This window comes from Chelonoidis abingdonii, chromosome 1 (assembly GCF_003597395.2).
Source record: "Chelonoidis abingdonii isolate Lonesome George chromosome 1, CheloAbing_2.0, whole genome shotgun sequence".
In the NCBI taxonomy this organism is placed as follows: Eukaryota; Metazoa; Chordata; order Testudines; family Testudinidae; genus Chelonoidis; species Chelonoidis abingdonii.
In genome coordinates this window covers 222,539,322-222,557,289 of record NC_133769.1, presented here as the reverse complement: position 1 = coordinate 222,557,289, position 17,968 = coordinate 222,539,322, and the positions used below count along the sequence as shown (strand labels likewise).

General features: G+C 38.0%; 1 protein-coding gene across 1 annotated transcript in view; it reads left to right on the top strand.

Annotated features, from left to right (window-relative positions):
* The first annotated feature begins 241 nt into the window (after positions 1-241).
* The window catches only part of IL1RAPL1 (interleukin 1 receptor accessory protein like 1), a 1,180,373-nt gene continuing 1,162,646 nt past the window's right edge, over positions 242-17,968 (top strand). The window contains exon 1 of the mRNA XM_075059862.1: positions 242-819. The gene's annotated coding sequence lies outside the window, so the exon portion shown is untranslated. The remainder of the gene's footprint in view (positions 820-17,968) is intronic.

Genomic DNA, 17,968 nt, shown 5'->3' with positions numbered 1-17,968 from the left:
ATCATTTATGCATTGCAGTTTCTCTCTCTCTCTCCCTCCCTCTCTCTTCTTAGGATACTCTGGGTGGATTGTGGTTATTAATCAAGACCTCCTGCTATTTGTTGTTCACTTGTCATTTTCACTGAAGATTAGCATCATTCAGGACAAACCGGCATCTGATTTCCACCCCCCCCCTTTTTTTTGAGATTTATTTTTTATTTATTTTATTGCTTGTCCGATGGGAGTGCTAGGACCCAGGAGACATCCTTTCAAACAGCAGGGGCTGTGTGCTTTCCACATAGCAGTACAGTACAAGGAAAACCCCATCGGATCCGTTATTGCAGGATACTTGTGAAATATACATAGGATTCTTTCTTTCTTATAGCTGCATCCTGGATCTGGAAATTTTGCATGTGCAGCAAGAGGCTTTGAAAGGCAACCACGCACAGAGATTTGCCATCAAGACTCCTTTTCTTGTCCTAGAGCTCTCAGACTTGTGTGGCTCTCAGTCTTCACCTCTCCCTTTCCTTCCCCTTCTCCCCCTCCCCCGCCTTTTTTTTTTTAATTAATTTCTGCTTTACACCTGGATCGTATCTTCCGCGAGCAAACTGGGCACTTTCAGAACTAACGGGGGCGAATCTTGCAGGGAATCTAAGTCTATATGGAATTATCTGCTTTGATGGTGAACTTGGCACTTGTGAATTGGCTTCTGGTTCGAATTATTAATTGCTAGCAAAAAAGAGAAGTAAAAACGTGGATTCACCAAATACGCATTGTGATGACCAGCAATTACCTTATTGACTGATACCAAGATCAGAATATTTTGGAAGACTGTTGTGGGTAAGGTCATTTTATATATGCAAAGCCCATCGATGGCATGGCTAAACTTGCTGTCTTGTAATTGAAATGGGTACTTTCATGATTGCTGCATTACACTGATGTGTGGAGATATCTAGCCATTATTGGCAGCTGAGTGAAATAACTGCAGTAGGTATTGTTGAGAGTGCATTTTGTGATAAATCAAAACATCAGTTCCCCCCCAGCATCCCCCGCCCCCAACCCTCTTGATATTGGAGAGTACCATGAATTCACTCTGGGCAACCAGTGTTTCTCTGGATGTAATATGTGTGGCTGGGAAGAATATATGGCAGTAAAAAGAGGACTAAGTAATGGTATCTATTTAACATAAAATCGGTTCCCTTCCGTTCCTTAAAACAAATGTGTTCAACTCTGTGCAGCACTCTGCTGCATTTCATAGCTGCAATGGAGGTACAGAAACCTCATTTTTCAAGTTGTTAAACTTTAAGGTGACAATGCTTATTAATTATGCTTACAGGGATATGGTTCTAACGGGTAAATGTCACTGGTGATTCTGGATTACAAATTATTGCTGTAAATTCTACAAGAAAATTGCAAACTGGAATATGGTGGCAAAAGCTGGACTGGAGAGTATAAAAATATCTGAAATGTCACTAGTCTAAAAACCGCTGGTCCGCTTGCTTTTATTAAATATCTTTTTACCCAGTAACTTACCCACTGAAACCTCAGACCCACGTGCAAAGGAGTTGAAGATCTGCAACAGAGATCATATCTTCAGGATTGCCTACATATATATGCAGCTGGCTGGGGAATTGTGTATATATTAGTTACTTCTATTTACTGTGGTGGGGAGAGAACAGCCCTTTAAATAAACCCCCAACCAAACAAGAAAGCGAATGAGACCTTTTTTTTTTTTTTTTTTTTAAAGAAAGGAAAAGAAATCGAAGCAATAGAAATTATTATTTTTTCTCTGCAAAATCAAATTGATAGAGAGGATGGGGGAGGTTGAAAGAATCAATAGCAATGACGTTGTACAGTACAATGCACTGCAATGCTAAAGTTATATAGTGTATGCTAAAATATATGCCCCTCATGTACGGCTGGTGGGTTCACACATAATGGATGACAAAAGATATGCAGATATATCTGTAGGAAGACGGATGTATTTGTGCATAATCGATGATTATGTAACTTGGTTAGATCAGTGACATCAGTCGGCGACAGTGTAATAATGTAAGCATACAGTGTATCCATCACTTGTATTAACTTTAGAATGCTCCTAGGAGCTTGGAATGAAGAGAGGGGGAGAGATGGGGGCTATCTCTTGTTTAGCTCCTGTTAAACGTTTGTCTTTTGTGGGATGAATTTAACATGAGTCTTTCTCGCAGTGGAGTTTCCCTGGGACAGTGGCTCCACAAAAGCGTCAGGCTGCATAGTTGCCAACTCAGCCACACCCGTGAAGAGAGCCACATAAAATCCCTGCAATACCGCACAATGGTCCCATTGAACAAACCAGCCTGAATTTTTCAGCAAGGGTCACAGTGTAACCTGTGATTTAAATACATGTCCGCAGCTGAGTGGAAGGAGACCTCAATAGACACTAACATTGTGTTCCTCTCTTAAAATAAAACATAATCTGTGTCCCGCCCCCCTTACTGTTCAAGGTAGAACTGATGGTTGTTTCACTCTGGTATTTGCAGCTCTTGAAATGGATATTGTTGTCTGCTTATAGGAAATGAGTGTCTGAGAGCTTTTTCTTCAGCAGTATGATGATATACTCTAGAGATGTGTGCAACACCAGAAAAAACAAGTATCTTCAGATAAAATATCTGAGTCTACCTGTTCAATTTTAAAAAGAACACAGAACATGGTCCTTAAATGATTTAAATCTCATACAAAATGGTAGCATATTAACAACTTTAAAATACATCTGAAAAGCAAGAGGTGGGGGGGAGGGCAGAGGTGTGAGACAGTAATCCCTTTCAGAAGGGTGTAGAAAAAAAATTCCTTTATATTGAAATGGACCATCAAAAAAGTAATGTTATATTGATATGTATTGTGGACTCAAATCACCATATCTGTCTGTGCTCACAAAGAAAAGTTATTCTTCTAAAGCTGACAAGCTTATAAAAGAACTCTTGAAGCCCCATGCGTTTAAGCGGTTTTCATGGACATATTTTCTGAAAAATGCAAGCCCGGTTAAATCTTAACTCAGCTGAAATGAATGATCTTATCACCTTCTTGCTTCTTTCCTACTTCACTGTAGATTCAGCCTAGCAAGAATATACTAAACAACTCATCAGTTAGAAAGAGGTGAGAGAAGAGGAGGTTTTGCATTTCTTGATAAAGGTGATCTCCACAGCCCTACTCTACTTGCCAGATGTAATACAATAGCCAACTCACAGCAACTTTGCAAATGAAAACATCATAGCACCAGACTAGAAAAACATTCCCTCCTCAGCTTTACTCCAAACAGCAGTATTTTAAAGTTGGCTTACCTTTTGTTCATGACTATTTTTTATATTTCTTTAGGATAAGCCCGGGCAGACATTAATAAATTCTGCTAATGTAGTTTAGGGTTTGACATTCATAGAGTACCCTGAGTAATTGGGGGGGAAAAAAGGATATGAAGTAAACTCCTGTTTCCATCCTTCAGGGGTCAGAATAACACTATGGCATTTCCCATGCACCAATAAATCTCTTCTAATTTTCAGAAATGTTCATGACATTGTCTTCTTCCCCCACATACATCCCAAATCATACTCTTCCTCATCTCTCTATTTAATTACTTAGGGGGCTTCTTATATATAGTGCAGGTATGTATCTTAGAAACAACACTGTTTTCTGGACAAAATGTTATAAACTCAGTGCTATATGAGAGTACATAATGATTAAGAGGGGGAATATAGTCTATATGGAAATGATATAATCATTTATCAGACAAATATTTGCAAATATTTTCCTTGCGGTATTAGCGAGTTGTAAGAAACCAAGTTTAAGCTGAAGCTTGTTTTCTTAACCTCTAAAGGAATATTATGGGTTTTAAAGACTCCTAGTTGATAAAAAAGGATCCGGGTTTCAGACCCAAGTGCTTTGTCCCTCCAATATACACTAAATATGCTTGTTGTGAGGGGGAAACTGTTCTTGTTTAGATAAAATTGTAAACTATTCACACACGTGAAAAGAGAAATTCCAGTAAACCATACCCAGGGCCCAATCCTATTCCCATTTAAATCAGTGGTGATTTTCCCACTCATTTCATGGTGACAATTGGAAGTCGACTTTTAAAGAACATAGCAGTGCATAAGAAACAATCATAGTACATCTCTTGGAATAAGAAAGTTCTGATTTTGTTTCTTGATCATCAGCAGACTTGGTTTATAGCTAATAGGTAAATAGTAAAATGTATAGGGCTGATCCTAATGCAAGATGTGTAATATTAATAAGCAATGTTTCTATAACGTATATGAAGGATGCAGTATGACTATTAAATTAACCCCTCATACTGTAACTGCTGCAATTCACTGATTAGGGTTTCAATTCCAATAGATGTTGGTCTGTTTTACAGTGAAGTGGTTTTTGAATACTTTTATGTTTCACAACATGTATGATATTTAGTGATTGGCAATCCTCTCATTTTTATAGTGCAGGGTACTTTATGGCAGTTGAAGCATCCAAGCACTGATTAATATGATTAAAAACTAGCAACTTATCTAATAGTGCTCAAGTTATAAAGTATAATTATAGCGGCACCATTTGTGCAGCTCTAGATAAGGATGTGTCAGCTTTCTATTATAAACTCCTATCCTGTTGCCATCCATTGTCAAGGGCCTACAAAATAAGGAGGATTTATAATATAGACCATGCACAACTTTAGAGCACCATTATGCCCTGTCAGGTCAGCAATCAATTTTTTTTCAAGTCCTTCCATGTACATCTCCAACAACATCAAAGCAGCCTTATGGCCCATCAGTTCAAGGATATATTTGTATTGTTTTAAAATACAAATATGTATTAGGTGACATATGTGCTGGAGGTGCGGCAGCACCTCCTGGTTTGAAGTAGTTTCTATCATATACAGGGTTTTACAGGATATACAGGGTTTGTTCAATGGATTTCCAGCACCTATGTTAGGTGATAAGCCACAATGGCTCTGAAGAGATAATTACAATTTGCCATGTCATTTTCATATGCTTTTTAAAGACTCTCTTTTCCCTTTCTTAAAAGAAAAAATATTTATATGCACAAGTGACTTTTTGTATAAGGATTTCGTTTTATTTTCATGGAAGGTTTCTAAATTCACATATTCCTGTACTGTGGTCTTGTAGACCACTATTCTCAGTGCAAAAGGACCAAAATATACTCATTTCAGTTGCCACAATTGTGTAACACAGGAGCAAAGAAATCAGAAATTAATGGTTCATTTTTTTTCTCTCTCTCTCTCTCCCCCTTATCTAATTGTGCCTAGGTATTATAGGTGATTTCAGATCACTTTGTGACATTATGCAGCACCCTGTAAATGCTGCAATGACTAGGTATGATGGGATATGACAAGGACATAGGCCATACTGTCTTCTGTACAGAGACAATTCATGTCTACGAGAGTTGCACATAATGATACTCTAATGGTCATAGTATCAAGTACAGTGATTCCCCTAGCAAATTTAGAGAGATGCGTGTATGTATTTCTGGATTTTGTGATTTTAGAAAAGTTTGGACTTTCTCAGTGGGGGCAGAAATAAATTTCATGGGAAGCAGTAAGAGACATTGATTGGGTGAATAGTGATGTTCAGCAAGTGGTGTCCTTATTTCATTTTTTTCTTCTTTTTTTCCCTTCACCAGAAATTAATAGAGGGGACGCTAGTGTTAATAGGCCTTTTGGAAACACGGTGTTTAAAGAACGGAGAAGATATTGAACAGGGCAAGAGGATGTTCTCAGGTTAGGGGTTGCATAGAAGATGTTGAGGAGGCAAGAATGCTCCTGTCTTTTGCTTCCTCCATTTTTATGTTGTATCCACCTTGTGTCTTTCCTTATATACATTTAGATAGTAATTTCCTTTGTGCAAAGACCATCTTTTCATTTATATATAAACTAGCACAATGGGACCTGATATCTCATTGGGGCCACCAGGCACTTCTGAGTAAAAATAATAAATAATAAGAGTAGGAGAAAGTACATGGTTCCAATTTATTACCTTGAGTGAACAGCAAAATTTACCCTGAAATAGCCCCAACTTTCAGAACTCTAGCAAAATCTGCTCTGCTCCCGACTGCTGCTTCCATACAAACTTCCTCAAAATACTGTGCAAAAACCTGTCTTAATGACCTCTATTAAAAATCTCATTGTAATATGTGCTTCAATTGTCACTAAATTTAGCCCCACCCAAATGCATAGCCATCACAGGGTTGCTGGCCTTAAGAAAATTTGAAATCATATTGACACGTGGTATTATAATACATATGAAAAGCCTTCTACTTTTGAGACTATACGTGAGATAACCTACTACTGACTATCAATATTTCTTTCTTGAGTGCCTTAAGCAGTGAATAGTTAAGCCCAACCTCCTCTTCCTCCTGCAACTAAAGAGTCCTTCAACAAGGTCTTCCTGTGCAGTATGGCCACATTGCACTGCACGTCTGGAGGATTATGGCTGTAGAGTTGGTGGATCAAACCCCAGAAGGATCATTTCAGTAGAGGGAGCATCTCCTGGTATAGTAGATTCCTATGGATAGAGCTAGTATGGCTGGAGGAAAACGTATGTGACCTGGATACTTCTGTGCTGCACTGACCCCTAGCTGTGGTTTCAGTTCCTTGTGACTGTTACTGGCCCTCAGGGACCAGTCCTATGCACAGAAGATCAAGGATTAGAGCAATATAAAGCTGCACTTTATACCATCTTTGCATCTCCCACCATCTCAATTTGTGCTGTTGCTCCTTGGCCATAGATAAGTACCTGGCCCCTTTATTCTAACAAATATTTGAGGTCTGATTTCCTGCAGAAAGGTTAAACATAAAGTTATTGATTCATGTCCTTCCTAGTTTGTTCTGATTTTGGTTTTGGGTTGTTTTGTATGTGTTTCGCATGTCTATTCAGTGGTTGTAATTAAAAGGCAAACAGACCTGATTCTCTATTGTGTTACACAAATTTTATGTCTGTGTAACATCACTGACTACTACTATATTGACTCCAATGTGAAATCAGTATAGAATCAGGCCGTGTGTGTGTGTGCACAGTTAATTGAGGTACCACAACTATTTCCTATTTTGATTAGATAAAAACTTACTATCTCACATATTATGATCAGGTAGTTGATTTCAAATGCTGGCCTTTTATTAATATATCTTTTAATGGTCTGGAACAGGAAATGAACTGAACTTCACTTGAAGATAAACTTATTTTGGTTAGTCCAGACTGGAGAGGGACTTCTAAAGGACCTCATAAAAGTAGTCAGTTAGGCAACATAATAACATATGTCGTTTTAGACCAGCGCAAGGTAAGAGTGCACATTGGAATGAACAATTTGAACTAATTCTACACACTGATGTTTTCTAAAATAAACTAACTGTAACATCTCAATTAAAAGACCTGGACACCATTACGGTCAGCTCATTGAGAACACCCACTTAGTGTGCAGTTGCAAGCAAAAAAGCAAACAGTTCGTATTGATTAGGCTGCATTAACAAAAAGATGCAAAATAATGCTTAAATTATTTATTATACAGTGCCTGTATAAATTGATGACATGCACTGTCCTGAATACTCTGTCCAGCATAGGCCACTCCATCTGTAGAAGGAGATAGTGGCAATATAGAAAAGGTCCAGAGCAGGGCAACAATAATAATTAGAGATGTGGAGAGACGTCCACATGAGAAAAGATGAAGATCATTTAGTATACCGAAGAAATTATTAGAAGGTGGCATGGCAGTGGTATATGAAATATTGAAGGATATTGGGAAGATCAGCTGGGTTCTCCTGTTTACCATTTCTCATTAAGACCCAATGAAACTAAATTGTAACAAATTTAAAACTGTTAAAAGGATATACTCTTTTCCATAATTCATAACTAACCTTTGGTTCTCATTGACACAAGATATATTACTGAAATGAAAAGCTTTAGTAGGACTGAAAATATGAATAGATATGTACATGAATAACAAGAATATCCTATGAAGTTACAATAGCTATGATAAAATGTATCCATAATATTAATTCTGATACCCTAAGGACCTAAGCCAAATTCTAACTGCCTTTGTTACCATATGACATTTATATTTGATGGTCCTGTGCTCCTAAATCCCTCATACACTTCTGAAAAATCTATTGTTGTTTTATATTTGTCCATTAATGGGTGCTTCTTCTGAATGAGCTGGCACTGGAGATAAGTTACCTGACTAGAAATATCAAAGGTGTGATCTGGTATGGCAATTTCTATGACCCCTGTGAGTTATTGTCCCTCATTACAGATTCAGGCACCCTAACTACTGTTTAATCATGGTTTTACTGGTGCTGATTAGGCAACCTCATTTTGCCATTTAAGGACCTGGTCCACAGTCCATTTTAATCAATGGAAAGACGCCCGCTGAGTTTTACAGAGTTTTAATATTTAATTGCCTTGATTGTTGTTAGTTTCTGTGGAAAAATAAAACTTAGTGCTACTTTTTTAAAAAAAATATGTTAACTTTGATTAGAAAGGGAAATTTTGTAAACGTTAAAAGAAGTCAATAAACTTTTATCATGATGTTGATGCTTATCCAGCTCGATCAATACCCATCATTTTAAGAGATGCACAGCTCTCCATTTTACTTTGGTTCCAGAAGAGGCCTTAGACTATTTTTCAAGACTTTCACATACTATGATGACAAGCACAATATAAAAATAGAGAGAAATATAGAACATACATTTAAAGACTGTGCTAGTTTATTCTGGAAAATTCAACAGTTAATTAGGTTATAAATATGCTTTTTAATCTTTTGTTTGTCTAGCATATTTTCCTTCTTCCTCCCTCTTTAGTGATTTATAATGTATATTCTATTAAAGGACGATCACATGGTTCAATGGACATATACTGTACATCTATTGCTGATTGTCCACTTACAAGTTTAGGTAAGGTAACACAAAGTAACAAAATAAAGATACCAACATGCTAATTGAAGTAATTCAAAATGAGAAAGCTGAAATGAAATTAAGGACAAATTAAGAAATGAGATTCAGTTGTGTTACTGTTTTAGCACATTGGAAAAGCTAGAGCTGTTAGCACTTGGAGAAATCCACCCTCCAAGGAAGGACTGTCTTGTGGTTTAAAACATTAGATTAGGATTTATGAGTCCCGGGTTTAATTCTTATCACTGCCAAAGATTTCCTGTATCACAAGGAAGCTATTTAATTTCTCTGTGCCTCAGTTCCCAATCTGTAAAATGGAAAATATGTTAATGCTACTTTTCTTCAGCCCTATCTTGTCTACGTATGTTGTAAATTAATAAGTCAGGAGATGTCTCTTACTTTGTATGTACAGTAGGGCAGAACTAAAAGTTTGTCTTCTTTTTTTTTTTAACAGAAAATTGGGTTTCTGGCAAAACAAAACTTTCCATGGAAAGTGGCTGCTTTCCTCCAAAATATTTCTGAATTTTCATTTGACAACAGAAGTTTTTGTTTTCTGTTGAAAGTTTGTTTTTTCCCAGTGAAAAGTTGAAATTTTCCACTGTACATTTTGATGATTTAAAAAATAAATTTCCTCAACATTTTCAGTGAGGAAAAAAAAAAAGATATTCTCAGACTACCTGTAATGTACAGTGTCCAGTAGAATATTACCCTGGTCTTAGATTGGGTTTTTAGATGTTAATGTAATACAAATAATATGGTGAACAGTGCTGGGTTTTTTGTTTGTTTACTTTTAAATACTAATCCATGATCTTAATTTAAAGTTTCTTCAAAATCTGTCTGCTTACATCTGCATCAGTGAATCTTACTTTCTCTTTTTCCCCATAATTCATCAGAATCTCATCCTAGTTAATAGAATTATTTATTTATTTATTTATTTGTTTAAAAAATAGGTATCTTTTTATATCTTTTGTTTCTGTTATAGATGTCTACACTCCATCCATATTTTTGCCTCAGTTCTCCATGGTTCTGGCAAGTTTCTGCACAGTAAAGCAGCTTTTTGCGCTCAAACTGCAGATGTGTACACACTGCAAAGATGCTTTGTGTGCAGAAACTGCTGAGTTGCGGCATTGCCAAAAAACCACGTCAACGAGAGTCGTAAAGCTATTTGTGCAGAGGCTCCAGTGTTGTATTGCCAGTGTGAACACTTGATTGCTTTCTGCACTGTAATTGGCCTCCTAAGTTGTCCCATAATGCCTCAAGTGACTGCTCTGCTCATTGCTTTGAACTCCGCTGCCCTGGAGACAGCCCATTTCTCCCATTTCAAAGCACCATTTCTGACAGCCATTGTGTGCGGTGCTGATCTGCTGTGGGACACAAAGCAAACCATTAATGTGGAATGCTTGTGCTGTTGAACACAGAGGCAGGGGTATGTGCGCGTGAGAGAGAGATTGTTGTGCAGAGAGCCCCAGGAGGGAGGTGGGGGCTGATGTCGGGGTTTCTCCCTCCCCGCCACCTCAGGACTTGTTGCTTCCTGCCTCTGTCTGGACTTATAAGAGAGCACATTATCTCTCTCCCACCTCCATACACACATGCACTTCCTGTCACCCCCCCCAATACACACACACACTTCAGTTGAAAAGCAGCTGGCAATGTAGTAGGATGCTCATGGAACAATGGGATTGGGAAACCTGCATCATGTGTTGCTGGGCATGCCCCATGAGGCATTGAAAATCCTTCCCAAAGCTACCACAATGCACTGCTGTCTTTGCCATTGCAAGACCTACTAATGTGGATGCGCTCCAGCATCATGAGCACATTGTGGACACGGAACAGCCGTTTAATTCCAGCATTTTAATAAAAAGGCATAACTTGTAGCACAGAAACTTGCTAGTGTAGACATGCCCTAAGCCAGTCAGCATGAAGAAGCAAAGCAGGCTGGATGCATACCAAATGGGTAAGGCCTAGGGAGCTCCCATGCCTGGGGAGACCTGTTCCCCTGAGGCTTTGAATTTCTGGTGAGCAGCTTTTTTAAGGTTTATTTAATACTGGGCATTTTTGTCTGGTCCTAACATATTAGTTGGTGTTGAGGGAGGGGTAATAACAGCAAGTGAAGCAAGGGTAAATTGATTTCATGTAGAAACTCCTGATACAGTTCTGTGTTACATCAGCAATAAGCTTAGAGTAACTCACATGAAGCTGTTTTATTCAGCTTTGCCAGACTAAGTCCAATATGAATCTTCAATTTAAATACTATTACATTAATTTTAATGAGTAAAGATCATAGACACATTGCTTTTTTAATTAGCATAGCAAAACTCATTGTCAGCAAGCAGAAAAGTCATAGTGAAGCCACTGTAATGCAATCAGAAGACAATATTTCATGATGGTGACCAAATTATTTTCTTGATAAAAATCTGATATCTTTTTAAATATAGATGGCAACACAGGAAAACTGTAAATAAGGCTTGCCAATCATCTCAAGTGTCTGATTACAAAATAAATCCTTGGAGTTTTACTTAGGTGTTTACTGGGCTGTCTTCTGAACATATATAGAGAATAATCACTGTTTGTTTGTTTTTTCCTTCTCCCAATTTTAATTTCTGTTATGTCATCCTGCATATCACACACATGTATAAGTGTGGAGTAAGTTTGTTGTATTTCAGCTTCATTTTAATAGAATAACTTCAGGTTCACTAGATATCAAAACTAGACTTAAATGCAAAGAGTAAGACAATGCAAAGGTAAGGCTCCAACAGCAGCAGTAGTGGCAAATATGTTACATATCTATTACAACTTTCTGTTATACTTGTACTGTCATAGCAAATGTATCCAGTTGAACATGTAGCTAGAAAAACTGACAGTCAATAAAGCAAATCTAGTACATGGGAGAGGTAATATTGCCTTAATTCTAACATCATAAACCTTAATTCTACATTCCTTGACTTTTCTGGTGTGATTTGTAATTGTGCAACTTTTCTATTGTACTAACAAAGATTTTTATATCTCATTCTCTTAATCATCTTTAAAGAAAAAATATTGTTTGGGTATATTATTAATATTCCTATTTAAATGGTGCCAAATAAGCTTTCAAGTTTGTGCTTTGCTACAGTGAATAGGGGAGATTGTACCATTGTTTGAATAGAGACAGTTTTGCATCAGATTATCTTGTAGTGTCCTATCAGGTTTCTCAAGAGTTACTGAGCACATAGCACTCTCTTATATTTTTGTTTTAAAATGAAGGCTTAGAATTTGCAGAATATTGTAGAATGAAGCAAAACTAGTAGGGACATCCTGAAATCATGGGCTCTTCAATTTTTATCAAACTAATTATTACTAGTAGTTATTGATTTGAAGTTTTTGCTCCAAAATTGACGGTGTAAAACAAATGAAAGAGATAGGAAAGGGATATGACAAAAGAGTGAAATATTTTATGAGGTGAGGTAAGTGTCTAGTTAGTTCCATGGTTTTCTTTTAAACTATCCCCACCCTCTTCCATTCTTTCCCCTCAAATGTGGTACCGAGAACTGCTCTCTCCCCTATTTTATCCCGTTTTAAAAAGGCCTCCCCTTTCTAAATCTCCGCTTACCTCCCCTCCTGCCTAGCACTAATGATACAACAAGATTAAACATACCACCAATCATCAAACAATACTCTCATTAGTTCCTGTGTCCAAAGATAGCTGGGATCCTATGCTAGTTTAAGGCATTGTCACTGATTTCAACACAAAAGAATGTGTAAATCTATAACATCGCAACAAATCTGTTTGTTGAATATGAGTAACCTATTCAGAGTATGCGGAAGAGGTTAATATAGAAAATGCGGAACCACTGATTTCAGAATGAGTTACTGGAATCCTGTGGCTGGAGATTTGGGCTTCTTTAATCATTAAATAATCTGGAAAAAGCAGAGCTCACTTTACTTTTTATATTTTGGGTGATGATGATGATAGTAATAGTAATAATTAATAATAGTGATGAATGAAGCTGACTTTGCTGCTACTACTGCTGTATCCAATCTGAGAGTGAACAGGGACCTGTGCACGCATGGCTGTCAACCCAGGGCTTGAATGAACACTAACATTTTCTTTCAAATAGAAACCCATAATGAAATGAAAAGCCTTCATATGATTCCATGCTTTAAATGCTGTCTGTACATACAAATAGATTACATATATCCAGAAATATGGATTTTATTTGACTCGGTGGACTTAGACATTGTCATCAATGATCCCCTTTGACACACATTACTTCTCAACACACAAATATATAGGATTTATATGATACATTCTCACTGAGATTTCTAACGTGGGAAAGGTTATTTATCAATACAAGTCCCTTTGAAATTAATAGAGCTGTGTGGCTAGAGCCCCTTGTTGGCTTTGAGAAATCTCAAACTCTGCTTAGGGCCAAATTGTGGCCTGGGTGCATAGAAATCTGTGACTGAAAGGGAGTGACCAGCACTCTATTACTTTCATGTTCCAGCTACCTGCAGCACAACTAAAGACATAGGAAAGACATCAGACTCTGCAAAGACATTATGTCTCCTCTCTGTGCCAGTGAGGGGGCGGTGAACCATCTGAGGCAATGCTATCCACTAATTATTCAACAGTGCAGCTATGCCACCATGTCAGGGAGCACATACAGGCAGAGACAGCAGTGGAAGCACCAGGAAGGAGCCTGTGACTCCCTGAGTGTCAGTCTCTCCCTTGGACTGCTCAGAGGGTTAGTGCAATTACATGCTGACCCAAAGACAGGGCTCATGAGCAAAGCCAGGACACAGCCCTTATAGAGTAGGAAACAATGCCACGATCCTTTCTAAAAATGTTACAAAAACATCATTGAGGTTTGAATTACCGTTTTTTTTTAAATGAACAGAAAATATGAACTCCTATGATTAATTTTTCACTGAGCTTCACCCAACTATGAAGGAACTATTCAAGAAAACGTCCTATTGCTTGCACTTTCTGCAATGTTTGTTGGACTTCCCTAACAGCTGAACTTCAAAAACAAAGTGCAGGTAATAGTCTAAATATGTCACTTATTTTGCAAATCACTGGTCCTGATCTCATGTTTAGATAGATAAACTAACCTGTGGCTGAACACTTCTGCCCTAGATGGCTTGGTGCAGGGGGCATGAGGCCTGATTATAGTATCAAGAATATATGCAGCACTGTGAGTTGTTGGGGAAGGAAGGTTGTCACAATGGTTAAGTGACCAGAGACTCCTGGGTTCAGTTTGATGCTCTGCCACACACTTTCTGTGTGACCTTGGGCAAATCACTTAGTCTGTCTGTGACTCAGTTCCCCATCTGTAAAATGGGTATAAATAGCACAGAGGAGTTGTGAAGAAAAATACGTTAAAAATGTGAGGTGCTCAGATGCTGCAATAAAAGGCACCATACAGGTACCAAAAATAGGCATAGTAGAGTGTTCCAGAGCTTGATGAGAGGAGCAGGACTGCTGTCTGAAAAGAATAGAGGCATAAATAGTATAATAGTCTTCAGTTCCTCAGTAGAACATTAGGCATGCTGTACTATTCTTCTGAATTTTGGGTTAATAATCACAAGTTTTCTGCAATTTTCACTCCAGATTTTTGTTGTTCTCATGGTGCCCCCCAATTATTACAAACTGATTGCTTTAAATGTAACTTTTTCATTAACTACTTCACTGCTCTAGCACTTGTGATACACTGCAAAACCACAAGGAAATGCCATGATTTGTGTAATACTGCAAGTGCATATGGTCTGATGTTTGTGTCACATTATGTTAGCAAAGCAGGTAAGTTCATTTTGTCTGAGTGTTTGCTTCAAGTCTGGAAGTATTTTAGCCTTCTATCACTGACCCCCGTCTCTGCTCTCATTCTTAAACCTCATGCATCTTTCTTTAAACGTTTGTGTTGTTCCTGTCCAACTAGACTATGCAACTTAGACTAAATCACGTTAATTAATCTGAAACATGGTTCTTGGTTTTTAAATACTTGAATACCATTACAAACAAACACCCTTTGGGTACACACAATTAAGGAAGTTCCATTGTAAGTGCATAGTCAGAAATAGCTGTACAGTGTCTGTCCACTGAGCCATGTGATTATCCTTTAATAGAGTAAGCATTATACAACACTGAAGAGCGAAGGGTTAGCAGAACAGGTGCGGTCTAACTAAAGACTGAAAGCAATACTGCTGATTAATTTGCTGAATTTTTCGGAATAAACTAGCCCAGTCTTTACCCCTGTATCCTAGATTTTGATTTGTCTATTTCTCTAGGATTTTTAATTGTGCTTGTGCTATCTGAATACCTGTTTAATACTGTACCTGTAAAATCCCCTTGTGTGGACCAAAACATTACCACATTATAAAGGAATAAACATGAGATCCCGTAAAAGTATTTTATTTGTTTTATTACTTTGGTTAAGATCTCTGTAGATAGGTGTTGGGAATCTAGAAGCTAGAAGTGTCATACTCTTCTCCACAATTATCATATTATACTCCCGTGCTCCATCCTAAAAGCTTCAGAGCCCTGACTCCCATCAACAGTAACACCACCGCCAAACTGGCTAGACAGGCTAATACAGAGAAGTGGAAGATTCATCTTTCCACCTGTCTACATCACTCCATGCTCCTCAACATCAAAGGCAAATGTTACTTCTGCAGTCTTGAGCCGCTTCCAGCCTCAGTGCTGGGCATACAAGCTTGTTGGACACTCTGATCCCTTTGTGGTATCATGTATACTACTTAATGGCCCTTGGCTCTGTGCAGGGCTGGCTCTAGGCATCAGCACTCCAAGCATATGCTTGGGGCTGCCCTTTCCAAAGGGCAGCACTCCAGCTTCTTACATAGAGTTTTTTCCTCTAAGGCACACAATAACGTTATACAAAGTAACTACATACCCACACATACTGCAGCCTTGCAAACTTGTCATTATAGATTTCCAGTCCCAGTGTGGGTGGAGGAGAGGAATTTGCAGTTTGCCCTGTTTGTGTTGGCAAAGTTTTGTGCTACGGAGAGGATATAAGTCAAATCCCACACTTAAGGGTAGGAATAGGAGAAAGGCAGTGGGGGCTGTTGCCATTAGTTTGGGAGTAGAGGTTGGAGTTCACAGCCTTTTCTCTGTCTGCCTAAATGACAGAGGAAGAATAAACATGAGGTGGCCTTTTATAATTTTCTAGTGGCTGCTTCCTACTGCGCTGTAGAGTAATCATGTAGGAGAGTGACTGAACTGCTATAAAAATGGAACCACCTGCAGATGACACCCACGAGAGGCTATAGGGACTGCCATCAACCCAATTACAGGTCCAGTTTTCACTTGCCTGCCCAAATAATTGGCTTTCACAAGACAGTGGAAATTCACAAGGCTGACATAACTTACAGAAGGGGTTTCTGACTAATAATTTCTGGGACACTCACTATCAGGACCCTATCAAAGTAATCTCTTCACTCTAATTCTGAAAAATAAAATTTCACTGAGAAAGGGATTGTTAAAATCTCTCGTGATGGCTGAAGTAACATTCTAGGTGGAACAAGGACTGTCTAGTGTGGAAATGGGCAAGGGGAAGGGAGATCTGTTGACCTAGTCCAGGTAGTGACTCTGAGCAGATTGAAGAGTTTGCTTCCTTTAGAAGCCTATATAACTTCCTTGGGATCACCTGGGTGGATCCTTGCCTGTGGATTGACTGAACCTTGGTTGAATGATGTGGGGGCTAACACAAAACATTCAGTTAATTGCCTCTGATCACTCATCTCACTTTCGGGTTCAGGGATGACTCATCAGGCTTCAGCAGGCTCAGTGGTAACTCATCAAAGGGGATAAACATGAATGTTTAAAACTATCTAAGGTACTTATGTGGCTACCATTATCATAGTGTTTAAGTGCCTCACAATTTTTAATGTAATTTTTTGCATAACACCCCTGCAAGGGCAGGCTCAGAGAGGCAGAGTGACTTGCCGAAGATTACACAGGAAGTCTATGATGAAACAGGAACTTAAAGCCAGGTCTCTCAACTAGGTTAGTTCCGTAACCACTAGGCCATCCTCTCTCGCAACTGTCTCTTGAGCTGTTAGTCCTTAGTGTCTAGTAAGAATCAGGTGATGGAATTTATGTTCTTATCACACTACAGTGTAGAAATGAAAATTGCATTTTGATTATTTGTTTGACTGTGAAAAATTTATAATAGAACAGAGAGCACTTTTCCTATTAAACAATGGTTCTGTAAATGTAAAATTAATACATAAATTAATTGAAACACACATTCCTTGATTGCCCCAGTTTACCAACCAATCCAGATGATTCTGTATCAGTGACCTGTTCTCTTCACTATTTGCTACTCCCCCAATTTTTGTGACTCTGCAAACTTTATCAGTACTGATTTTATGTTTCATTCCAGATCATTAGTTTAAAAAACATGAAATAACACAGGGTCAAGAACTGTCTCTTACAGGAGCCCACTAGAAACACACCAACTTGATGATAATCACTTTTTACAATTACATTTTGAGATATATCAATTAACCCATTTTAATCCATGAAATGTGTGCCATATTGGTTTTGCATTTTTTTAGTTTAATTATCATAAAGTCACATGATACCATGTCAAACGTCTTACAGAAGTCCAAGTATATTACGTCAACACTATTACCTTTGTCAACTAAAATGAATTCATTGGTTTGGGACTATTGTTCCTAGACCTAGTACATCATGATGTCTGTTACTAACAAATGCATTGACCTATTAGTTGTCCTCCAACAATCATTCCCAGACCAGGCAGGCATTACTAAAATGAATGTGTGGAGTGCTGTCTTCTGAATGATGGAGTTTGTACAATGCTAGCAAAGTATTTTTGTATAGTCATAAAAGGATTTCAAACATTCTCATCCAAGTTTAAAAAAAAGAATGCAGGTTTTGAATAAGTTAACTTCCTTTTTCTAGCTAATTTAAAAATGTACTTTGGTTGTGTATATTTGGGGCCATGACCATGTAAAATGGTAGACACACAAAGATAGTGTAACACACAGTATGTAAAATATTTTTAATTTTCTATCAAAAATATAAGAAGGTACTTCTGGAACATGACTGAC